The 27,615-nt window shown below is 36.9% G+C and overlaps 1 long non-coding RNA gene across 2 annotated transcripts in view; it reads left to right on the forward strand.

Annotated features, from left to right (window-relative positions):
- The window catches only part of LOC106019471 (uncharacterized), an 89,865-nt gene extending 74,801 nt beyond the window's left edge, over window positions 1-15,064 (forward strand). Inside the window, exons 6-7 of one of the 2 annotated variants that reach the window (XR_011808577.1) lie at window positions 9,309-9,466; window positions 14,906-15,064. This is a non-coding gene — a long non-coding RNA (uncharacterized lncRNA). Of the gene's footprint in view, window positions 1-9,308; window positions 9,467-13,504; window positions 14,883-14,905 lie in introns of those variants that run through there. The other variant, XR_011808578.1, reaches the window with a different exon arrangement.
- The last annotated feature ends 12,551 nt before the right edge of the window (window positions 15,065-27,615 follow it).

The raw sequence follows: 27,615 nt of genomic DNA on the forward strand, positions 1-27,615 counted from the left end.
AGGCCATTGGTTGTCTTGTATTCTAAAGACCCTTGCAGTGCTCTAAAACTATAAAAAGTGTTACAAATGAGTATACTCATTAAATTTGCCCTAATCCGCTAAGCGCATTTACTTTATTGTTAACATAAAGCTCCCATAATTTTCCCATTTTAAGGTTAGCCACAGGAGTGTGCACAGGAAAATACATCAATCTCACTTGTCATAACTTGAAGCTGCTGGGGGGATTCAACATCTTAAATGGCTCCATTTTACATTTCAAGTAAAATCTTAAGAAGTGAGGCCACCTGCTTTTTAGCAAAGGTTTGTGGCTTTGCTATCGTTCTTGATATCATTTTAACATTTTCTATCACAATCTGTGGGAAATGTTGATTGTTAGATATTCCCCAAATCTCACTTCTGAGCATATTACAAGACTATTCTAACTCAGTAGGATTTCTTGAGAAGCAGTAGAGCAGGGAAAGATTGGGAATACTTGTAAACCTGGAAAGATTTTTTCGTCTTGCTGCAGTGCTCTACTTTTCTTGCATCTCCAGTTCCAGTTTTCCAATGATCTGGGGAGGGAGGAGGGGGGGGGCGGGGCGGGGGGGAGATACGTGTAGTCTGTTCTTGTTAATTCTGCAACTGTGGAAGAACAGCTTGAAAAGTAAAGTTAAGTTTCTGATCACCAATTTTGTTCTGCTAACATTGCAATTAAACTGTCAAATTAAACAATAGTCAAGTAAAGAAGAGTGAGGAGAATGATTTCTGTACAACTAAAAGTTTCCAAGGAAAATAATGTCTCCCTCCACACATACTATTTTTGAAATAAGATTAAAAAATATATACTGAAGTTCAAAGAGAGTGAACAGTCATAGAGAATAAAGAATCAGGCACAAGAATATAAAAACAAAGACCTAGGAGGATCTGCAGGAGATTATATACCACAGTTATCTTCATTGAATCAGGACTGAATATAGTTAGATCATTTCTTCATCTAGACAGACTGATGGTCATCTAGTAGGAAGCATTTCCAGTAAGGGGACCGCAGTGTCCTTGCACTGTTGTAGTGTTTGACTACCTGTGCAGTTAGAAACCTTTTAACAGAATTCATACTGAATCTTCTCTGAGGCTAATAAAACTTTCTTCATTACTGTGCACCAGACAAAGTGTACAGCCTTTTATGTAAGATATTTATCTTTCTCTATCCAAGACTAAGCAAGTCCTAGTCCTTCATTGCTTTCTCATGGGTCACATTTTCTCAATTTGTCATTTTTGTCTTGTACTCTTTTCATTCTTTTCACTTGCATTTTGTTTTAATGTGTTATGCAAAAATGGCAATATAGCTTCTATTGGGACTGCTGGAAAACAACTTAATTTTCAAGGATGTTAATTCCACGTAATTGCTGTTGAGAATGATTGAAAAGAGAATGATGAATTTCTAGGGTCTAACTTACATTCTAGGATTGGTTTTGGTTATTTCCTGAAGGAGAAAATAGAAAAAATATATATATATTTAACTGAACTAGAATTCTGCAAAACGATCACTGTTATTTCATTAACATTATAATGCAATGCAAACAAAAGCATGTAACCTTTTATTATAGTTCAGAGCAATGAATGTTTGTCAATACCACACAGTGAGGATATTAACAAAAGTTTTTCATTATGTGTATACTCAAGGATGGTCTTTTACTGTAATTCATCTCCCAGAACCTACTTGTTTAATATTTAAAGATGTTGGTCATCTTTTTTTTTTGGTTAGAATTTCTCCTGCAGTATCTAAGTACACACTAATGTGAACAGAAACAGCCTGATCCTACAAGCTTCTTTCTTTCAGAGATTTTTATTTTTTTATTTTTGTCATGGGCACCTTATTAGTATATTTTGTGGCTATTAAATGGTTAACAGGGCAATTAGTAATTCCTATTGCTCATTTACAAAGGAAAAACAAAATAAAACAAATTAAAAACAATAAAACAGCAGCAATAACAAAGCCCTGACTGTAACTGTAGCTATGACTTTCATTTGTCTGGACAGAGACTGTGAAGCTGTCATTAATCTGTTTAATTCAATTAAATCAGAGTGAACCTTCTTGGTTCAGTCATTTCTCTTGTTGGCTGCTGACAAGGACTGTATGGTTGGCTGCCATGTCCATCTGCAGGTACGGTGGTCTGTCTGCCTGCCTGTCTTCTGCTCTGTCAGCCTTTTTTCCCAGCCACCCATTGCAATTTTTGAACCTACTGGCTAATTTTAGTCAAACCTGAGAGATGTCTGGAGGCCTCAGCAATAACAACTGCCTGAATGGGCAACTGATCCCCCCCCCCAAAAAAAAAAAAAAAAAAAAAAAAAAAGAGAGAGAGAAAAAAAATCCAAATTATCTTTCTCCATCCTCCCTGTGGCTAAGGCTGAAATGTAAAAGTGGTTATCTAATTATGCACAGGAGAAATCAAATAGCAGAGAACTACAGGAAACTAAGCTGTAAGTGGTGGGGCAAGTGAAAGCACAGCCCTAGGTATGATTAGAGGAATATTTTGAAATCAGTAGGGTAAAAAAAAGTAAATTTCTGAAATAGTCTTTTTCCAGATATGGCTGGCTGAACATGAAGGGCATGCTGAACTTAGATGACTGAATCTTCTTTTAGGTATGCAAAAGCTTTTATGGCTCTGGTACTTTCTTCACCCTCTGTTCAGCTAACTGTCATTTCCAGTTCTTTCCTCTTTACTGAAGCAAAGTCACAGTGAAGGACTCACAAATCTCTATCAAAAATTACTATTTGGCACAAAAAGACCATTGAGTTATTCTCATCATTGGCATTTAAGCACTGTTTAAACTGTACTTACTTACTGGCTTGAAGAAAAAATGTTACACTGACTCAATCTAAAACTTCAGAAAGCTGGTGAATGAAGTTCACACTGGGTTCATATCAATAAGTGGCTCAAAAGTTGCAAGCACCAAAGACTTAGGTAGTGCTTAGGTAGTGGTAGAACAGTGGGGGGAAAGTGGTGGTAAGATATTGGTAAAATATTCACCTTTCTCTCTCTTTTTTTTTTTTTTTTTTTTTTTTAATTGGCCAGTTGCTGATGTCTAATAGCAAGGGAAACACAAATTTCTCAGAACTCTCACAGATTTCTTCTGAACCTGATTGAAAATGTCACTTAAAGTACACACTCAATTATGTGTTTGTTCATGCATTGTCATTGAAGCGAGTTAACTGTCTTTGAAAACTCATGAAATCACAACCCTTCCTCACCTGTATATGGAGAATAAGCAAATTAACATACCTGGACACTGAACAGGGAGCATCCCAGATTCATTCTGTATGTACCATGTCATGTCTGACTTGATGCTTCACAGTAATCATTTCCTACAACCTGCAATTGTAAAATGTAGGGTTCTCAATTTGGTTTTGCAACTCACTCACTTTCTGAGTGTAGTATCTACTCATGTTCACGCATCCTATCTCCCATCATTAGCTTTCTGGGGAAGTCACACACTCTGCAATAAATGCTTCTGGGCTGTGCTCAGTCATGGATGGAATTTAAGATCCAAAATGATGCATTCTATTTCTGTCTTTAAGGTGCCTCCAGAAGTGTTATCACTTAAGAACACTAAGATATATGTACATAGAATCTCAATTTATAAGACATGAATTTTCCAATAAAAGTCACATTTTGATCATTTATAAAATCTTGTTCAGATCTTGTACTGTAACAACATATTTCATCAGACTGGGAAATCCAGGATAAACAAAGTAGAACTTTGATTTTTATTTTTATTTTCCAGTTTTCTGAAAAGGAAGTGTGTCAAAAGTCAGAGGAAATGGTATATAGTGTCTAATAACTACTTATTGCTTCAGGAAGTAAATGCAAAACAATCTGTACCAAAGAAAAGACAAATGCCTTGACCCCAATAAATACAGCCAATGAACAAGCTTCTAGAAACATACTCACCCTAACAATAAAAAGATGTCAAAATCTATTAATTTAGCTTTTAATTCTGTAATTACCATTTTCCCAAAAGTCTTGTATTATAACTTTCTCTACAAATCCTGAGAAGAATTTAAAAAACAAACAAAACAAACAAACAAAAACAGAAAAATAAATTAATCTGCTTCAACTCTGGAGAGTGATTCAATTTGCTCAAGAGTATGTGCTTGCAATCATGCATATTTGAATATGTATGCTCATGGTGCCTGGTAACACAACCTGATTCTGTTATAACTTAACAGAAACTTGATACATGCAAACACTCACACTGCATTGCTATGCAGCTGGGACAGAAAAATAAGAGACATGTATTTTTCACAGAAAAAAAAAATATATATATATACAGGAAAAACAAAACAAAACAAAACTCTTTCCAGGTGGATAAATAACTCAGTGGCTGAGGAAGTTGGAAGGCATATATCCAATTCCCTTATCTCTGTCATCCAGGCTGGAACAGTAAATCTCATACAAGAGTTGTCAGGTCAAGGCTGCCTGTTTGTTGTGTTTTCTCAGACTTCACACTGGAACTGAGTGGTGCAGTTCCCTGGAGAAAGTTTCAATGAAACTGGTGGGTTCCCATGGAAAATTTCACTTTTTTGACACAGCACCAAAAAGTATTTTTTAACCAAAGCTCTGAGCACACCGTTAGAGTGTTTCTTACATGCTAAAATACTTCAATTTTCCTATGCGTGCAGAAATGATCCATCATCAGAAACTTTTGTACACACTTTGCACTACTCTGTATGTGACTAATAAACACTAAATAGTTTACCTGAATAGAAGAGAGAAGCAACTGGATTTCATTTCTATTCTGCAGCCAATATAATGAATCTTGATTGGAATCCTAGGTTATCATGCCTCCAACATTTTGGTCTCTTCTTTTTCATACCTCTTTTCTACTTCAGGATATTGATTGATGGCTGAAATTCCTTTGTCTAGCAGACATAAACAGAGCTCAGAAAGAAATATGACAAGATGAGCATTCCTAAATGAAGCAGCAAAACTTACGAAGTGCCATGCATGTAGCACCCTACTCAGTTGCACACAGTACCACTACAATTCTTTCCTGAAAGCATGAAAATTTCTTTCCATATCTCTTAGAGAGGTTTATAATAAAATGATTTCTCTATTCAATACAGCCACTGCTGCTCTCCAGAAATATATCATAAAAGAGGAACTATTAATTTCTTCCCACACAAGGTGGCATATGCTTATTACTAATTATAGAATTAAAAAATATATCAAGTTACAACAAAAGGACTCGGAACGTTGTTCCTATCTTGCAGTAAAGAGCAAATATCACTGCTAAAGTGGTGGTTAAAAAATCAACTACCAATTAGTAGTTGGTCAGAGACATAAATTTCCTGTCAGTGGAGACACTCACTAGCTATAGAAGCTCATACAGATGGGTTGAAAGGTGCATGTAGCACAGGCAATTGAGACATCTGATTTTCAAGGCATAATAAAAGGCTCATAAACACTTTCATGAAGGAGCAGATCCTAGAATCTGTGGATCTAGCCTGCAAAATTTAATGAAGTTACTGGAGCATATACAAAGCAACTGTAGAAGAAGAGACGAGGAACTCAATCTTTTTCTGCTATATAGACCTATAACTGAGTAACCCCTTCACAGAATCATAGAATGAATCATAGAATCACAGAATGGCTTGGATTGGAAGGGACCTTAAAGATCATATAGTTCTTGCCACCCATGAGATCAAGTTTCTCAGGGCCTCATCTAACCTGGCCTTGAACACTTCGAAGGATAGGACATCCACAACCTCTCTGGGCAAACCGTTCCAGTGTCTCACCACCCTCTGAGTCAATAATTTCCTCCTAACCTCTAATCTAAATCTCCCCTCTGTTAGTTCAAAACCATTCCCCCTCAATCTGTCAATATCCGACTGAGCGAAGAGTTGCTCTCCTCTATTTTATAAGTCCCTTTTAAGTATTGAAAAGCCGCAATGAAGTCACCCTGGAATCTTCTCTTCTCTAGGCTGAACAGCCCCAGCTCTCTCACCCTTTCTTCACAGGATATGTACTGCAGATCCTTGATCATCTTTGTGGCGCTCCTCTGGACCTGCTCTAACAGATCAACATCCTTCTTGTGCTGGGGGCCGCAGACCTGGATGCAGCACTCCAAGTGGGGCCTCACAAGGGCAGAGCAGAGGACAGCAATCACCTCTCTCCACCTGCTGACCACTCCTCTGTTGATGCAGCCCATGATGCAGTTGGTCTTCTGGGCTTCAAGCACACATGGCTGGCTCATGACAACCTTTTTTCCACCAGAACCCCCAAGTCCTTCTCTGAAGGCTGCTCTCAATCAAATATTCATCCATCAACTATTGCTGCTGTCCTGTTTTCAGCAAGGATAGAGTTAAATTTCCTCCTAGTAGCTTGTATGGTGCTGTGTTTGGGATTTAGGATGAGAATAATGATGATATCACCCTGATGCTTTAATTGTTGCAGAGCAGTGCTTACACTAAGCCAAAGACTTTTCAGCTTCTTGCTCTGTCCTGCCAGCAGGCAGGCTGTGGATGCAGCAGGAGCTGGGAGGTGACAGCTGACCCAAACTGGCCAAAGGGGTGTGCCATAGCATATGGCATCATGATGAACAATATGTAGGGGTGGCTGGCCGGGATGGGGGGTACCTGGGGGCTGGGCATCGGTCAGAGGGTGGTGAACAATTGCATTGTGCATAACTTGTTTGTACACATTATTATTAGTAGTACTATTATCATTATTATTTTCCTTTCTTTTCTGTCCTAATAAACTGTCTTTATCTCAACCCACAGGCTTAATTTTCCTGATTCTCTCCCCCATCCCAAAGAGGGAGGGGGGAGGGTGAGCAAACGCTGTGTGGTGCTTAGCTGCTGGTCATGTTAAACCTCAACAGCTGCAAACCACTGCCTTTGAGCAGGGTCACTACACAGAGGGATATTCAGAGAAAGTCATTGAGAATTTTAAGAATCTGAGTCTTCTTCTCTCTTTTCCTCTTCTTGAAGAAATAGTCACAGGAGGATACGGCTATTGGTGTTTGATGTGGGATATGTTGCTTTCCTGTTCCTGCTGTGCTCTGTCAGACAATAATCCTCTGAACACCATCTGACCTCTCAATATATTTCTGAATTATATCACACAGACAAGTTAAAACAGAAAGCATGGCATTGGTTCCCTTCCTTCTCCCCTGGAAGACTACCTACACTAAGCTAAACATTGACACAAGTTTTCGAAGGCTGTTCATAACATCTTCTAGTGATGGAGATCCTACAGTCTGCCTCAGCATTCCGTTTCATTGCTTATCTATTCCTGCAACTAGAAAAATATTTTTTTTAATCTCTAATTCTCTCTGAGATATGATCTCATTTTTTTTGTATTTATTTTATTTTATTTTATTTTATTTTATTTTATTTTATTTTATTTTATTTTATTTTATTTTATTTCTATTCTTTTATTTTTCTTTTATTATTTCTTTTCTCTGTAATTATGAAGACCATTTCAATCACTTTCTTTCTGCAGCCAGCTTTTATGCACTTGAAGTCCATAATCACTATTCACTCCTGCTATATTTTTTGGGTAACACAGTTATAATAGGTCACATCTCCCAGACCTGTAGATATTTTTATTATTCTCTGGTTTCTCTCCAAGAGGTCTGCAGTCCTAAAAACTGCAGAAAACTTAGGAAGTTCCTAAGTTTCAAATTATCCTCTAAATTTTATTCTCATCAGACATTAAACAACAACACTCAGAAGCCTGAACTGTTATTCCCAAGGCCTGATTAGTGTAGCTGTGATTAATCTATGGTAAAACATATTTTTTATTTATATCCAGAAGCTTTCCCTCCTACTGTAACAAGCAAATAATAAACTTTTGGGGTTATTAATCCTTAAGAAAGTATTCCTAAGAGCGTTATTCTATGGACACAGTATCTGAATTTTTTAAGTCCCTCATGATAATAGATTCTGGGATTCTAGAATAAATATTTCCTCATTCTGAAGAAAAGCAAAATAGCTGTGCTGTCTACATACTTGCAGCCATCTAGCTGAAGCTCCCCAGATTATTTTATCTTGTGTTTATTTAAATATTTACATCTTTTTTTTTTCATGAATAATATATTTTCATAATTGTTCAGCATTCACATTTCTTTCTGCATTCCTAAAATTTTAGACTAATGTTAAAAAGTGGAGAACCACACATGATATAAAGCTTGTCAGTCACCCATATGGATAGCATTAAATGATATAGCATCCCAATCAGCTGAAGATCATTCTGCATTTAGAAACATAAAGCTTCATTAAATTATAATGATTTCATTATTGAATCAAACCATGACTAAATTATTTTAGGAATAATTTATGAAAATATGCAGTTAGATTGGAAGCTAGATTGGGATAATAACTTAAACAGTATATAATTTTACTTGTTTTAATAGAGATGCTATTGTTCAATAATTAAACATTAATTATTGTTTAAGAAAATTAATTTTGCTATATGCAAATAAAGGATAATTGAGTTTCCTGTGTGATTTAGCAATAGTTATATATGAAATAGGGAATTATAATCTAATTTATGGAAGTATCATGAAACTTTTTGGACTGTGCAACTGCTAATTTGCAGAAGTTCTAAGAGTGTCTATGTCTAAGAGTGTCTATTATTAATCATCTATTAGAATAAAACTACTTCAAACAGAAGGTTGTAGCAGTATGTCCAGGACTTTTAAAGACCAGAGGCAAGGTCAATATCGTGGGCTTTAATCCATCTACAATGAAAACAAGGACCAAAGATTTGGCAGATGAAAAATATAGCTGCATGCGTCTTTTATGAGTTTTAACAGTTCTCCAAAAAATTAAAATGCACACATTTAAAAATAAGCTGACCCAGTACTATTTTGTTCAGATCGAATAAACTAATCATGCTTCTGTTGTGCTGAACCGCCTCTGAAGTTATTCTTCTACCACTGGCTACTGGACTTTTTGATACAAGATTACCAATGGGAACATACAGTTGTCTGAGAATTTGCTATTATTTACATAATCAATGCAGAATTATTTCAAAACATTTCCACAAGGACTCTTCTTTAAGTCCAAGACAAAGGAATTAGTTGAGTTATACTTTTTCTAAAAATAAAATAAATGATGCTGGTAATTTAAACACAAGACAATAACATTTAAATAACCAGATACTTTTAGTATTTTTCTTCCAGAAGGTGATATAAATATAAATATTTATATGCTTGAACACTTTTTTTTTCCCCTCAGCTTGGGCTACATATGAAAAAAGATGCTTTAATTAAGATAAAATTTCATGTATTATTTTCTGATGCATTTGTACTATTTCTTGCAGATGCTACAGCATCAAGACTTCCTTTGTCCACTAGATGTTAATACAATGCAAAATAATAAGTGACCAAATGCTTCAGCTTTTATTCAGGTGGATTTGTGTGAAAGATGGCTGACAGTGGAATATCTTGGAAAAGTTACACTATTCAACAGAGCAATAAGGTATTGTTGTAATATTTGTACTATTTGACTATGTATATTATGATTTTCTGAGGATGAGCTACAGGTGGGGACACTTTGTAAAACTATGGCTGTCAAAGCATTTTCTTTTTTTTTTTTTTTTTTTTTTTTTTAGCTTACAAAAACTATAGGGGGTTGTGTAAATTGGGGGTTGTGTAAAGGGATTTTTATTAGAATTAGAATTGGAGCATTTCAAGAACTCTGCAGAGAGCAGACTGTGTCATAATTCCTACTGAAAATTGTGAAAAATGAGCAGTGTGTTACAGAACTGGTGCTCTCTGTGTTATGTTAAGATACCTCCCAATTTCCAGTGACCAGGTCACTGAGGGATGGCTTAGCACAACATCTGAAGTGGCCATTCTCCAGCTTCGTCCACAGAGAAGCAGCCTGTTATGGGAGTCGGGAAAGAAGTCTTGAACATCATAAAAATGCTACGCCATGCTTCCGTTTCTGACACACACTGTGGATTTTCAGTGCATCTGTCACAAGACAATTATATTCCTTATTTATTGGAAGGGGGCAAGCTTCTTGTCTAACCACAGAAACAAATAGCTCTGTTGTCCCCTCTGATAAGATCCAAGCATGTATGGTGAGAGGATGTGTAACTGGCAAGCAAATAGGACTACTTCCTCACAATATACTCGCAGACACCAGGGAACTGGGAAACAATCACCTCTTGAATGGGAGTTAGAGACTCCATGTCTAATTGCCTCTGATGGATTTTTCTTTTTTTGTACTCCTTTGGGTATTAAAAAGTGTTAAAAAGGCTAGGCACTTCAAAAAACATAAATAATTTAGATCATTTGAAAGACTACTTCTTTTTAACATGGATAAGGCTTTGGCTTGCTGCTCCTTTTATATCTTTGGGAGGAAATTTCTCTAATGTATTTTCTTAATTAATTTAAAAGTCTTTCAGTGTCTTTGATAAGTGTTTGTTACTTGTGTCTTTTCCCTGGAGACTTCATGCCAAAAGGAAAATCTAGTTGAAGAACTGGGTGAGGGAAATAGAAAGAAAATAATCTTTTTTCATAATCTTTTCATCTTATTCATGAATAGCTGTCATTAAATGTAATAGGGAGTTATTCTCCCCACCCCAAAATCTCTGTGTCTGTGAACTTGTACTGTGTGAATCATTTTCATTGTTATCAAACACACCATGTGGCACAAAAAAAAGTATCCAGAGATTTTACCCAGGACAAACAAGTCAACGTAAGGCAGTCAGACTTCATTAGCATCATTTTCAAGCTACAGCCACACAGTACTGACTTTTTAAATGGAGGCTTTGCTGAATGCTAAGCCTAAACAGAGTATGAACAGAGCATCATGCTGTCAAGATGAGTCCTTTGCCTTTTGGAGCAGCATTCTAGTATCACAAAGCACATTTTTCAACTCTTTTTCCAAATCAAACAGTGGATCAGAACAATAAGACAAACCATAAACCTTTCTACCCTTTTTCCAGTTGTAGTAGGAGCAGTGCTAGCTGTCACTGCTCTGTATTAATTGTTTGTTGTTTTTTTTTTTTCAATTTTCAGTGGCTTTCCTAGGTAAAAGCTTTGTATATTAAAGGTAGGCTAGTCAGACAGTCCAAAGGGAAGTTAGCTACATCTCAGCTGTCTTTAATTTAGCTAGCTCAGGTACTGATCACAGTGCAACAACAGCAATACAGAGGTTAGATTTCTCAGCCCTTGAATCAATATCAGGACTGTTATTGACATGTGGGATTCTGAATGTAGATACGCCTATGTGCACTGCGGTCCCTGAGCTGTACTGCAGAGGACAATGTGGGTGGGAATGATTAAGATTAATTGTTTTAACCTATGTATATTTTAAAAGCTGTCATTTTTCCAGTATATAGTATCATGAGGTCTGTCATGTTTTTTAATCTCCTTACATTTATGTTTACACCTACAGACCTTAATCTAGCAAACATGTTATTTTAAAGTGAAGATAACCCCAATGCACAAGATTATCATGAGTCCTCATTCTCCTCTCAAAAGTATAGCTGAAAGGACTGAGTGTCTGACTTTTTCTCAGCTCAGGAAACCTGACATGGATACTAAACAAATGCACACAGATAGGGCTGGGCACAAAATGAAACAAACAAGGTTCTGTCTGAATAGCAGAAAACACTGTGAAGGTGACGAGGCACTACAACGGGTTGCCAGAGGAGTGGTGGAGACTCCCCCACGGTGATCTTCAAAAGTTGCCCGGATGTGGTCATGGGCAACCAGCTTGGTCAGGGTGTTAGATCAAATGGCCTCCAGAGGTCCCTTCAAACCTAAGCCATGTAATTCTATGACTGGAAAAGTCTTCATTTTCCATTACAAGCAAATTTTAATCTGATGATTTCTACTTCAGCCAGCTCAATCTGTGCTTCCTCAGAAGCTGAGCTGTACTTCAGCTGTCATTTAGCAATCAGAAACATAACAAGAGTGTTGTGGTTTAACCCAGCAGGCAGCTAAACACCACACAGACATTCACTCACTCCCCCACCACCACAGTGTGATAGAGGAGAGAACTGGGGAAAAAAAAAAAAAAAAAAAAAAAAAAAAGTAAAATCTCACGGACTGAGATCGAGACAGTTTAATATGACAGAAAAGGAAGGGATAATAATAGTAATAATAATAATGGCAAAAGAAAATACAAAGTAAGTTACGTACAATGGAATTTCTCACCACCTGCTGACTGATGCCCAATCAGACCCCAAACAACAACCCCCAATCCCCAGCCAAATCTGCCTTTTTTATCATGATACATGTCATGGTTTCGGCTAGGATAGAGTTAATTTTCTTCTAGTAGCTGGTATGTTTCTGTGTTTTAGGTTTAAGATGGGAATAATGTTGATACCATGCTGATGTTTTAATTGTTGTAGAGCAATGATTAGATTAAGTCAAGGACTGTTCTGCTTCTCATGCTGCCCTGCCAGAGAGGAGGCTGGGGCTGCACAAGGAGCTGTGAAGGGACACAGCCAGAACAGCTGGCCCAGACTGCCCAAAGGGATATCCCATACCATATGCTGAGCAATTATATGGGGTGGTTGGCTGGAGTGGACAGGGGAACTGCTGCTAAGGGACAGGATGGGCATCGGTCAGCAGGTGGTGAGCAATTGCATTGTGCATCACTTGTTTGTACATATTAATAATAATAACTTTATTATTATTATTATTATTACTTTCTGTTCTATTAAATAATCTTTGTCTCAACCCACAAACTTTTACTTTTTTTTAGACCAATTCTCTCCCTCATCCAACTGGGGGGGTGGGGGAATAAGAAAATGGCTGTGTGGTGCTGAACTGCTTGCCAGGTTAAACCACAACATCATATGGTATGGAATATCATACTTAGGTAAGTTTGGATCAGCTGTCCTGGTTCTGTGCCCTCCCAGCTCCTTGTGCACCCCCAGCCTCCTCACTGGCAGAGTGGTATGAGAAGCCGAAAAGTCCTTGACTTAATGTAAGCACTGCTCTGCAGCAACTAAAACATAGGTGTGTTATCAGCAAAATTCATATCCTAAAATAAAGAAACAGAACCATACCAGCTACTGGGAAGAAAATTACCTCTATCCCAGATGAAACCTGGACAAAGTGTCACTATATGTGCACTTCAGCATAGGTTGCTGAGGAAACTTTGTGTGAAAGCTCACCCCAGCATCATCCCTTAACAGGACCTTGAAAACAGCACTTGTCCTGGGAAAGACACAAACAGGAAGACCACTTGTCCCATCATTATGTGGTATCAGTACAATCCATTTAGTAGACCACAGGTTGGTATGAAGTTTGTGTCTTTTCATTTTTGTATAAGAACTGGAAGTTTACAAGCTGCTGATAGGAAATGGGACCTGCCCAGTTAGCCATAGAGAAAAATGACATACTCCGTTCATGATTCAATATTTTGTTCATGCTGTGAGTTACTACTTATATCATTGAGGATCCCAGGTTTGGTATGTATCATATTATTCACTAAAACACACAATCAAAGACTGTGAATGAATTACTGTACTCTTTATTTTTTTCCCCTCAGGCTTATGTTGTTGCCATATGGAGTAAGGAATATTAGAGGATATTGGATATTCAAAGCCAATTTTCATTTGTGCCATAAAAAGGCTGTTATGATAAATCAAATTTTCTATTGAAAAAAAAAAAAAAAGCTCCAAGGAGGTGTCCCTTGGATAACAGTACATGCCCTCTTATTAAAATGTTTCTGAAGCAGATTGTTTAGGTTGTGGGGTGTTTTTTGTATTTTTGTTTGTTTGTTTGTTTGTTTGTTTGTTTTAGTCATTTCTATAGCCATTAATGTAGTACTAACTGTGCCACACATCCATACAGATAACACTATAATTTATTGAGGTACATTATATTCTGAATCTTGATAAGCAATCTAAATAACCATGAATCAATATGTACTATGAAGGATCTCCTTTCCTAAGCAAACAAAACAGTACTAGATGGAATCCATTCCTCTGCCCCAGCACTCAGAAGTTTGTTACCATTGCTGAGGAAGTACATGAGCCTAAATGGAGAGCAAATAAATGACATTTTAAATCCTATACATGTGGAGGTGCATGTGATGATATCAATGATTTCTATTCATAGCAGTGCCTCATCTCATCTTTATGAAATACAGCTGTGAGAACTGGACCAGTACTGTGCTTCTCAACTGCAACACTATTTATCTTCATTGCTTGCACATCACGGGGATCCACGGGGCTAATCTCAGACATAGAGCCATTGTGGCTAATCCTGATCTACCCCATAATGAAATGAAATGAAATTTTCTGAATGAAAGCCATGACATTTTTCGTCATATATTTCCTGTACCATGTCTCAAAAAATCTGATGTCAACCATCTCCAATCATAACATGAATAAAACCACAAACTTTCTGTGAGGTTAAGAATAACAAACTTCTCACTATCAAGTCAGTGTAATCCTTAGTAGAATTCCAAAACTTCACCTGCAACATCTAGAAACGTGCTTCAAAGCAGCACAGACATATTCAGTTCCTATTCACCCTCTTTGGTTGTTCAGAGCAGAGAACTGTAGGACTTCAAGATAGAAAAACACTTCAGTTCTCCAGGGCTTGTTAGCATGCCTGAAAGGGTATAGTTTATTGCTATAAAAGGCATCAAAATTGGGTTATCTTTTAAAAATAAAAGCTTAAATACCAAGCACTAGTGAAGGGATATAGTAAAGGTCAACAATAGAATGCTGAATGCAGTCACTGACAAGATATTCTTCAGAGTGCATGGCCAGCTATGCAGCATAATGTTATTGGAATTTGGTGTGTTTTGTTCAGGCATCCCTAGAAAAAAAGAAGAGCATGGAGTACAAAATCCCTAAAGCAATATTTGTCTCTTTTATTATGATGGTAATAGACCTCTGCAATATTGTAATGTTCTTCATTTCCTTTCATCTCAATTAAGGAAGCCACACAAAACTCTTATGAGACTGGCTGACTATTTTAGGGCCCAGAAAGGGCCAAGTGAGATGCCTCAAGTAACACAGTAAGTGGAGAATCAAGAACTGAACCAAAGAGCTGCGACTCCAAGTGCCAGTCGCCTGCTGTAACCCAAAATACTAAAGTAAGTCATCAAACAATTATCTTACTTTTCAGTGAAGCTAACCAACTGCACTATTTATTAGCTTCATGGGAAATGAGCCTTGTAGAAAAGCAAAATATGTTAGATATTTTTTTTTGGTCAAAACAAAAATGGAAAGTCTTTAGCACTATTAGACAACTTCACATGGTAACAGGGCTTAAGACAAAAAAAGATCGGAAAACTCTGGATTTGCTGTGTAGAAGTGTAAGCTTCCACTGGGGAGAAAAAAAAAATAGAAAAATGTTCTCCTACACAAATTTAAATTTTAATGAGAGATCTCAAGCAACTAAGCAAAATATCTGGCCTTTTCATACTGCTTCAATACCAAAGCATATCTAAATTTATCTGATCAACATATCTGTTCTCTAAAGATTCAGGATATTTTCTTTTATCATTCAGCAGAAGCAATATCCTAATATCATTTATGTATCTTTGATTCTTTCAAATCATACATTATATTTTCATTAATTCAGAAACATGATCAAAATGTACTTCCCAAATTTATTTACACTTACTATAATTCAGGGAAGTCATTAAATAAATAAATACCTTAAGAAGATAATCATCTGAGATTTTCTACTGAATCTGTTCTTGAACATCCTTAGAAGTGCAAATACAAATGTTGGTAATCCTTTTCACTCATCACTCAGGCATAAATTATACCTTGCTAAAGTGAAAATAAACATGAAATATAATATAGAGTTATCAGCACTGTTTTTTTCACCTTTGTTTTTAAACTTCAAATTTTTATTTTTGTTCCAATTTCTGTCTGAATTAATTGCCTTGTAGAAGAAAGTTATAAGAACTGTCAGGTATGAGAAAGGTATCTTAGTTATTAAATCTTATCTAACTAGAATACCAAGGAGGGAAGAAGATAAAATGTTTCAGTACGATGTATCTGTCATCATCATGAATATGTAATTATTGTGCTTCAGTACTGAAACAACTGTGAGTCATTTTGTACATCTTGCCTTGTGACATTTCACAAGTGCATATATTTCATTTCTTTATATAATATCCGCACTAAGGCTTCTGAGAGTCTTGTGTTGACATAATACCTATGGGAACTTCACCATGTAGAGTACTCTAACATGGATCTCAGAAGACTAGTTTAATTTGCTGTCTAACACAGTTCTGAATTATTCTGTGTTCTTCAATTCACCATTTACCTCCTATAGCTCTAGCTGTAGCCCACCTCTAGCTATCTTTCAGCATGCTAGTCTGGCTTTTAGGTACAACTGATATCAGCTGAGATTCATCTCATCTATGTTAGGAATCTAAAGCTAAAGTGAGTGCTCTAGAGATGAAGTACTTGCAAAGCAGCATTCCACTTGGGTTTTGAGTGCCTACAAGAATGCACACTCTACAGGGAAGTCTGTGCCAGGGCTTGACCACCCTAAGAGTACAAAAAACTTATTTGTTTTCCTATCTTACCTGCTTCTAAAATGAGTCACTTGAAGTCACTCTTCAGGTACTTTAAAAAAAAAAAAAGTTGCCTACATTTTAAATTTATAAAGCTAAATGAGGTGAAATCTGCCCAAAGTTGCCACATGCAGTCAAATAGGTTAGCAGTCGGATAAATAACCTCCTGAGGTTATAAGTAACATAATTCAATCCCTTATTCTGGATAAGAAATTCGAATTTGCATTTCCATATTAGAATCATCTAGCCACTGGACTAATAGACTATTCTAAAGCAGTGAAGCAGTGGTGCTTTCTTTCTCTCACACACACAATTAGAAATTACCTGATATTAGCATTAGGTGCAGGTTCACATTTAGGATACCCATTGAAAGGGAGAGAAAGTAATAACTGTTCTGTTAGGCTAATATCTAGGCATCACATGAAACTCTTCTTGCATTGTTCCCTTCTGGATGGCTATGGTAATTCTCATCCAAACTGGCTACTGAAAATATGCATCTGTAGTGATCCATTCTCTCTCCGTGTATTATAGAAAAACTGGGCATCTATGAAGGTTTCTTCGTCTTCATGGAGAAGCATGTCACTTAAGAAGTACGAATAATATTTCAGACCTCAGTTCTAAACCTATGTGTATACTAGACACAGTGTTGTGACAATAAATACACTGAAAACTAGTTTTGGCCACAGATAATCTACAATGACATGTACATCCTTGCCCATCCCTTGCATTTTTTTAATGCAAAGTGTAGCGTGTTCAATTTTGCCTTTTCTACTACTTCAAAGCAATGTGTCATATCTGATAGATATGGCTTACTTGTCCTCATACTATCTTCCCAATGGAGAAAAAATGACTGTGTAACATGTTCTTTTGGTTTCTTTAATTTGCCTTTTTTTTTTTTTTTTTAATAACAAATGCATGCAGAGTCCCATGCCACTGTATTAGAAATGATAAGGTCAAAGAGATGTGGCGCATTCTTGAAACAGAAAACAATGCAGTCTGAGAATATGTCCCCTCAGTCCCTGGGGGACATATTCTATAGTTTTGAACTAAAGGCAGTTGGATAGTTAGAAGATTTTGCCATAACTGCCTTATCCATGAGGCATAAGCCATTTTCTGACACAAGCAGCAAAGTCACTGTTTAATTAGTTAAAGATAAAGAGCCTTACAAGATTACAAAGCTTTTTTGTGTACCCAGTGGTGTAAACATAGAATTTCCCTTAGAGTTATTAGAATGGACATGTTGTTTCTGCTCTGGGAATTATTAGAGATGCTATAAGCTCAAGTAATTAATGTGATCCATTTATAAAACTCAGGGAACTGTTTTCATTACTGTTGAGACTTCTGCTGAGTCCTCTCTTAATTATACAGTGGTCAGTATCAAGAAGCCAATATGGGCTAAAATTTGTTATGGGTAAATATTTGAATACAATACTGTTGTTCCCTCCGCTAAATGCTGCTCCAATTTAAGAGGATGTTTATTCATGTGCTTAACTTGAGAGCACATGATTAAATCAGCTACTTCTGGGTGTTACTGAGAAAAAAGAAAAAATCAGGTTGGGATGGAGAGCTCTCAGTTCTTCAGGAGGGATAGGCGGGTCAGGTGAGGTGGTTTTGCTGTATGTACAGCCTGTTCCATTATCAATGACACAGTAGAGAGTCTCTGGGTGAGAATTAAGGGGACAAAGAGCAAAGAAAATATCATCAGGGATGTCTACTATTTACTGCCCACATAGGATGATGGCATGGATGAGCTGCAGGCAATTAGGGGAAATCTGTAGATTAGTTATTCCTGTCCTTATGGGAGACTCCAACTTCCTATAAGCTGGGAATATCATACTACTATGACAAGTAAGTTTGGGAAATTCCTAAAAGATGTTGAAGATAACCTCCTATCGCAAGTACTAAGTGATCCAACTAGGAAAGGTGCCCTTCTAGATATGTTGTTTGAGAACAGGAAAGACCTTGTGGATGATGTGATGTGATGGTAGAACAAGTCTGTTAATCTAACCTCAGCCCTTGGAAGAGCTATGGAGATTTTCCTGGGTGATATTGAAAAGCACTTAAAGAACAAAGGTATTATCAGGCATAGTCAAAATAGGTTCTTCAAGGAAAAATCCTGCCTTAGTAATTTAATGTCTTTCTATGATAAGGTCACCCACTTGGTGGGTGAAGGGAAGGAAGTTAACATAATATTTCTGGATTCCAGTAAGGCCTTTGAGAAATCCTTCTGGACAAAATTGTTCCACTGCGAGATAAAGAGGTTCATGCTATGCTGAGTGACAAACTGGCTCAATGGTAGATCTCAAAGTGTTGTAGTGAATGGAGCTATGTCTGGCTGGTGCCCAGTCATTAGTGGTGATCCTCCTCAGGACTCAATTCTAGGACCAGTTCTGTTCAACATTTTTATCAATGATTGGTGGAATGCATCCTCAGTAAGTTTGCTTATGATACTAAACTGGGACGTGGTGTTTACTCTGGAGGTGTACACTGAAGCATTGTGTAATCATCAACAGCATGAAGTTCAGCAAAGGTAAATGATGAGTCCTGCACTTGGGACAATGCAGATTACACACTGGGACAGATTGAACATGGGTACAGATTGGGAGATGAGTGGCTAGAAAGGGATCAGGGGATGCCGGTCAACAGGAGGCTCAATATGAGTCAGCTACGCCCTGGCAGCCAGGAGGACAAACTTCATTTTAGAGTACATTAAAACCAGTGCATCATCAGCCGTTCCAAAGAGATGATTACTGACCTGTACTTAGCACTGGTGTGGCCTCACCTTGAATATTATGTACAGTTCTGGGCTCCACAATATAACAAGGGTCTTAGGCATCCTTGAAAGCATCCAGAAGAAGGAAAAAAGAAACAAACAAACAAAAAAAAAACTGATAAAAGGGCTGGAAGGCATGTTCTATCAGGAGCAGCTGAGGACAGTTGGGTTGTCTAGTCTGGAGAAAAGAAGACTCAGATGTGATCTCATTGCTCTCTACAACTTCTTGAGGAGGAGAAGCACAGAAGGAAGTAAGGAAGTTCAGGTTTCTTCTCCATGGTAGCCATTGATAGAACATCAGGGAATGGCACAAAGCTGTGCCAGGAGAAGTTTGGGCTGAACATTAGGAAAAATGTCTTTACCATGAGGGTGGTCAAACACTGGAACAGGCTTTCTAGAGAGGTGGCTGATGTCCCATGCCTTTCAGTGTCATTTGGACAATGCCCCCTAAACACTTAAATTTTTCGTTAGCCCTGAAGAGGTCAGGCAATTGGACTAGATGATCTTTGAAGGTTCCTTCCAACTGAACTATTCTATTCTAAACAGTCAAATAATGGAGAAGTACCTGCCACTAACATTCTTGAAAAGGTTATGATATGCCAGTGATTAAATGCAATTTGTCAAGATGATGTGTATTAAAGATGACCCATTATGTAGCATGAAGATGCAGTTTCATACTGCATACTTTGTAATCTTTCAATACAATTACAAGGAGAAAAAGAGAAAACAAATGATAGAGCCTAAGAAGGGTGGCATTTTCAATTTACTTTATGTTTCTACTATTGGCAAATGCATGCTAGAAGTTATTGTACCCCTTGATAATTTTCTCTGATAAGAGAAAACTTTCAAAGAGCTGTGGTAGAAAACATTTTCTGTATCTATGGGGAATCAAGCTGACTGAGTTTCCATACGCCCCTTCAGATATATGACAATTCAGCACCATTAGGAAACTGCTGACGTTGGTTCTGTTTTAAGAATTAACTTTCCCACTTTTGTTAAAATGATGGACAAAAACAATTGCATTGAGGCCAAATGGTCTGTACAAAAAGTACTGGAGGAATCAAGTAAATCAATGTTCTGCTAACCCATAAAGGACAACAGTACAAATAGTCTGTTCTCCACCTGGGAGTGTTCACACTCTGAATGACTCAGAAGCAGGGTTAAGCCTTAACTGCAAACTTGTCAGTCTCTATTTCCTTCCCTCACATTCACTCTAAGTCTTACCCTTTAAAATCCTTTTCAAATTAAATCAAAGCTAACAAAACATTATCTGTGTAGCTAGTCAGTGTCTTCTGTATTGCTCCCCTGTAGACACATAGAACAATAAATAGCACAAATCCAAACAATTGGATGATATACAACTGAAGACACCAGCCTCTACAACATGCTGGTTATAGTAACAGGAAAACAGTTGAACTGTACTAGATGCAGATAGAACTGAATGAGTCCACTCTAAACTCAAGGACTCTGGAGCAAAAAGCCTAAACTCCACTAGGGATTCTCATTAAAGGAGTAGGAAAGGAAAACTAAAGATGAGGCTGCTAAGCACAAGTCAGAATTTCTATTTCAACAGAAATTCTATTTCAATATTTCTTAGTATTTCAAGATTCTTCTCCTCTTTGTAAAGAAAGAAAAGAAACCACACTTCTAAGGCATTAAAAAAAAAAAAAAAAAAAAAAAAAAAAAGCAGAAAGAACCCCAGTGAAATAGAAAAATAGCAGCAACACCAGATATTTAGAACCTGTTTGATCAGATCAATAGCTTGGGGTAGCTGATTCACAGTCCTATACACATTTCTGGAAACCTTTCTCAGCTTTCTTGTCATGTATTGTCTTTTTTTTTTTTTCTTCCAGAAACTTTCCCTGTAAGGAGACTTTTTATTTAAGTGCTCAAAGGCTTGGAGAACTCTAAGTAGAACAGAAAGAGGGAGTGTGAAAACCAGCTAAAACATTTTCTAAGTAATTTTATCCCAAAATTGCTTGGTTTGGCCCAAGTTCTTAGCCATCTATTTTCATCCTGAAAGCAGCTCATCTTCAATGCTGGTGGCAAAATTGTTACAAAGAGGAATTTGCTTAGTGTGCCTAATGTTGAGAACACCTAATGTTCTGAAAAATGAATTTGGAAAACTTCCCAGATTGCACATCTGCCTCTAAAACTTGCAAATAATGGACTGAATAGGAGAAGGGAGGATTAAGTGAACTCTTGCTCTCCTCTGCTTTCCCTCACCTAAGCCTGTGTGGTACATCTGGGTGACCTTTATCTCAAACACCCTCTTACAGTATCTTGGCCACAAGATGTTTTACTACAAAAGTAAAACACCTACCTCACATGCAGACGTATGGATGTGCTATTGCAATCAGCTGGTTATATGAGTACCATATGTCTGTTGTTAGAAAGAAGGGGCCATTGGAAGAAAACCCACACTATGATTAATTAGCAGTATGAGAAGATTTTTTCTTGCTGCTGCTCTTTTTTTCCCTTGAGCTAGTACCTCTCATCCTGCCTTTATAGTGCAGAATTAGCACGATCACAGAATTTACAGATGAACAGAATTTTCAGATCATCACCCCCTTTTCCTGCTTTTCAGGGATGATTCAGAGAATATATTTTCTTGACCTTCATCTACTTGACAGCATGACCAAGAAGTTAGGCCTCTATTATTTGCCTTCTGGGACAATCCTGAAGCATAATGCATTTCAGTGTCCAAAGATGTATTTCTGATAACCAAACTACACATTCCAGGTTTTATATTTCTCTCATTAGCCTTTACAGAAGACATCAGATGAAATTATGTACTTCATCTTTTGTGTTCAAATCTAGGCATAGAAAAATAATGAATTTAAAACAGATCTCTAGAGGACTATACCCAGTACTAATACTATCTCTATCTAACTGCCAAAGCTATTGAAACTATAGCTGGTTACCCCTCGTTTCCAATTGCGAGTCATTGTTTCTGCCTGCTGATCTCCTTTGCTAATACAACTTTTAACCAGTAAAGGTGCAAGCAAGTACTTACGAATTCATTTAACATTAAAACTGGAACAATTAGACAGAGGGATGAAAGAGAATTACAAGTTTTTAAAGAAACGTTGGTACCTCTGATTTAGAGAACTGAAAATTTGTGAGTTGATTGAAGGATGTCTGAAACATTCCATTTTAACTTAAACTTTACTCTTTTGAGTTAACTTTGAGTTTACTTTTGAGTTAAGATTAACTCAAAATAAATCTTTCTTGTAAATTTTGCAGCATTCACTTTACAAAAAGGATCTGTCAAAGACAGTATCCTCCCTTAGCCATGTGTTACCACTTTATTGGTTTCCTATTCTGGTGAATAAGTATAATTATAGCATACTATTATTTTACACAAAATAAGCCAGGTAGGTACAAACAGACAGTGTGGTACAGCAACTTTAAAGAGCTCAAACAATCCTTCCATGGAAGGGGCCAGTAACCTCAAGCCAGCAAATATTATCTCAGAGCAGTAACCCTTCAGCTATTATACTTAGATCTATAATGCATTGTCTGAATTTCATCTTGACTTCTACATGCTCTGTAGATGCTTCCTGGAGCTTAGTTTCACATATTTTGTCTGTTGTTTATTATCTGGTTCAGATTTTCATGTCCTGAACTGGGTTTTCACTACAGCTATAGGAGCTCTATTGTGTGGAGAGCAGTATTTGTGACTAACATAATGATGCAATGTACTTGCATACAGGCTTGGTATGACAGCAAGTGACTTGAAAAGTCAGGCCACGGGGTGCATTGTAGCAGAGTACAGGCATGAGATGATAAGGAAATGGGACCAGGTTTACAAATGAGACCCCACAGCTATAAACAACTCCCCTGTGGTCAGTTAAAGAAATGCAGAGCTGTGCAAAACTGTTTCAGAAGTAAAAAGCAGAACAAAGAGCAGTGTCTAAGCTACATAAAACACACAATACACAGTAAATTTGGAAGTAACATGGACTTGAATTAGAGCAGGGAGGCATTAGAAGCAGTTGGTTGAAACTTTCTGGAAACACAAGTATTTGGGATAGTAGAAAGAGAACTGAGGCATGGACACACTAGAGGGACTGGGTAGACTGTGCAAAAAGGACTGACTATACAGGATAGAAACATTTCCCACTGAAACCTGCAAAGAAAATTGAGGTATCAGGGCAATTTTATGCAGTTTAACAGAGTCTTACTCTGTTCATATGTTATGTTACAACCTTTCATTTACTGATCAGTGCTAAATCAATAATGATACCACATTCTTGTTTGTAGACATGTTATAAATTGATCATTTAATTTCTCTGCTGGACATAGGTGAATGCAGCTGTTGCATCAAAGAGCAAGCAGTTTGGCAGGACCTAACCCCCCTTGTGTTCCAGTTTGTCCTCAGATATCAGAGGGACTGGGGGTGTCTGGGTTTGGATTCTGAGTGATGCCCAATTCAGCCATAAAGTCTGGTCACATTCAATATATTGAATTACCACAGTCACAGGAACACAAACAGTGCAATACACCTTCAGTCTAGTAGATTAATGACTGGTGTCATTTACTAAATCAACAGGAGTACATGTTCTTTGGGACTGCCAGTGGTAAATACATTGTCTGCAAAGCATGTGCAAATGCAAATAATATGACTAGCACAACCAACCACATATGAGTTAATTTATGAAATAGCCCTATGGATAATATTAGGTTTCCTGGAGAAGCACTCAGTATAACCAAGGGTTCAAATCTTACCTAATCGTCATCCTTAGGGGGGGGGGAGGGGGGGAGGAAGGGAGGTTCAGCCCATTGACTGACTGATCTCAGAAGTCATCGATGCCCTCCAGAGTTGTCTGCGATGGCATCTTCCCTAACATTTTTCCTCTCTTGAGACATTTTTATAGCATTTTCTTTCTTTTAGGTGGAGCCTGAGTAACTCTGGTCATACGTATCTTTGAGAAGTTCAGAGTGCATGCTCAAGGGGTGGCCACACCTTGGAGGCAGGTAGCCTTTGGGATGCAGGTGTGTTTCGGAATTATAATGAGATTGTAATGAGCAAAGTTCACCCAGAGGACATGATTTTGTTATCAGTTTGGCTCAGGGCTGGCCAAGCAGACTATCAGTTACATAATATCATCAAGTTTCCGATCCCTGAGGTGATATCACAGAGCCTGGCCAGTGTCTTCACTCCTCTCCATGCTCTCCATGCTATTTCTCTTAAGAGTCAGCACACCAAGCTCCCCTGGTTTTGCCAATATCTAATGCTGCAGTTTATGTTGCCAAGGGGACTATCATCTAACAGATTCTTTGCATATCTGCTGCTTCTCACCCTAGAATTTTCATCAACACAGTACCTTCTCTTAAGATGTGGACATACCTTCAGCCTCAGTAACTCACCTCCAGCAATTATTCCACAGCAATCTATAAAAAACAAAGTACACCATACTCTGATCAGAAAGCTGAATTCCTGCATCAATGTTGACATTGTTCTCATACTCTTAAAACCAAGTAATTCAGTTATGCAACCAAATTTAAGAATGTATCCAAACCTGTTAGTACCTTCATCATAAATGCTCAAATAAAAAAAAAAAAAGAAATGCTTAACTAAAAAAAAAGGAAAACCTTTCAAAGGAAATGGGTACCTAATTGATCTGTGCAGTTTGTACAAGCTCTCTCTGAACTGTTTATAGGCTGAATATGTTGTTCTATCTATCCTCTGTATTCAGGACAATACAGGTGGTTGGTCACATTTTTATTTGTACATGCTAAAGTGGATGACATAGTATTACTGATTTTCATTCCTGGAAAAAATAATAATAAAAAAATAATAATAAAAAGATTGAAATATTCTATCCAGCCATGAAGTTCAATTAATGACACGAGTCATTTTGTGTTACATAGAAGGTAAATATAGCAGAAGTAAACAGTGCACCAAAAGGAGGGGTAAGATGGATTTTGGATGCTAGATTGATCTCCATTAAACTGTTTGCAACAACTGACAGTTACTAGCCTCTGAGAGATGAGGTACTACAACCATTACTTTAAGAAAGTAAGAAAAATACCTGTTAGCTGATGTAAATTTTGTTAGCTTTTTTTTTTTTTTTTTAAGGGGATCACTATTTACAGTCCTAGTACATTGAAAGTTAAGTGACAACTATTGAAAAATACATTTAGCTTTTAGCAGAAAATATTAAGAAACTAAAAAGTATAAAACGTGGTGGTGTTTTTGTTTTTGTTTTGTTTTGGTGGTGGTGGTGGGTTTTTGTTTGTTTGTTTGTTTGTTTGTTTGTTTTATAAGGTAAGCAGAATTCACTTGTGAAATATTACTTTACTGCAAGCAAACCTACTGGCAGAAAAAGTCATGGTAAGATGAACAAATAAAGATGTTTTTCTCTTACATTCTAATTTTCTCTCAGGCCAATTTGCTCTTATGGGATTTTTGATAGCACTGTTCTTAGCAATATCTATCATACCTGAAGGACAAAAAAAATGGCCAGATGTCTGCCTATAGACTTTGCAAATACTTGTGAGCAGTTTTTATCTTAAACTTCTTCTAATAGTTCAGCTGTGTAATTTAATTCACTGCCTAACATTGAATTCTCCATCTTCATGAAACAGCCCCCAGACTGCTCTCTTTTCTCTACTTATAAGAGAGGAGGTGTTTAATATCAGATAAGATAATAAAACAGAATTCAGTTTATATTTGCTAAACACAGGGTTATTACAAAGGAAGGGTATGCCCAATTGTTTTAATAAAACAAAAACATCAATTATAATACTATACAACTATAATAACTGCTGCTACTTTGAAGTTAGAGATATACATTAGCTAATGTGAGACAGAAACTGTTATGACTAACTACTCAGTCATTATTCTGTACACAGTAATTCTGTACACACAGAACAATCCCCAGTGTATTAAATAAACTTGAGAGACAGGAAAGTCAGTCAAAGATCTCTGAACTGAGATACTTCTACTTAAATGGAATCTAACCATCTATCTGTATGTATATAATATACATACACAAATATGAATAAATAAAACATTTCATAGATGTATCCGAATATGGAATATTTTTGAACCATTTCCTATGAATGAGGCACTTTTACATGTTCCATTAAGAAATGAGCTACAACAAGATTACAGCCGTAACCGGAGACGAATAATGGACTACCCTGTGCAGTTGCATGAATGCCCATTGTAATACAGATACGGGCACATGCCCTAATGATATTTATATACATGGCACCATTGCATGAATTCTAAGTGTCAAAACAAAAAGCAAAACAAAACAAACAAACAAAAAAAAAGGCAGTGTTTGCAGTGAGTTTTCGCATCAGCTGTTTTGTGAGCCACTGATTGTTCATCAGGCAGTTTGACCCTCTCTTAAATGTATGTGTTGAGTCAACCTTGGTTAGCTGACAGGTTCCCACCAAGCCACTCTCTCACTCTTCCTCCTCAAAAAGATGGGAAAGAAAATACAGTGAAAATCTCATGGATCAAGATAAGTATAGGGAGATCACTCACTAGTTACTGTCACAGTCAGAACAGACACAAATTGGGGAAGGCTAATTATTTTATTGCCATTTATGACACAGTGGAATAGGGAGAACTAAAAACTAAAGCCACCTTCCTTTATGTGGTTTTACCAAAATACTCCTCCACTGAATAAATAAATAAATAAATAAATAAATAAATAAATAAATAAATAAATAAATAACATAAACATAAACATAAACATAAACATAAACATAAACATAAACATAAACATAAACATAAACATAAACATAAATAAAATAGAAATAAATAAAAATAAAAAATCGTTATTATCTAGAGATTTGACAAAGCTCTCCATGAAAACATTACCTGAATTTCTACTTTTGGTCCGCTGTATTTCCATTCATTTTTCCTCCTTCCACCTTCCCCCCCCCCAAAAAAAGTAATGTTGATCCCTTTTTTTTCAAAAAATCCTAAAGTGTTCCATAAAAACCTTCAAATGAATCATAAAATACTCCCATTTAAATACCATTTAAATATAAATATTTTAATATAATTTTTTTTTTTCTAAAACTCTGTAGAAGCTTGTCCAGCTGGAACAATTTAATTTATAAACTTGCTCACCTTTTGGCACTCTTTCTTTATCTTCTCTGGACTTATTTTTCATGATATATTGTCATGCTCAGATAGTTCTCTTTGCCACATGTACAGTTTTCATTCTTGCATGCTTCCAATCTAAGACATGTTGATGGCACTTAACTACTAGATAATAAGATTGGCTCCTAAAACTAGCTGTTATTCAGTCCAACAGTGAAGCAAGGCCATCATTCTGTTCATCAATAACAGACATTTAATCAAACAGAA

This window comes from Anas platyrhynchos, chromosome 3, assembly GCF_047663525.1.
Source record: "Anas platyrhynchos isolate ZD024472 breed Pekin duck chromosome 3, IASCAAS_PekinDuck_T2T, whole genome shotgun sequence".
Lineage (NCBI taxonomy): Eukaryota > Metazoa > Chordata > Aves > Anseriformes > Anatidae > Anas > Anas platyrhynchos.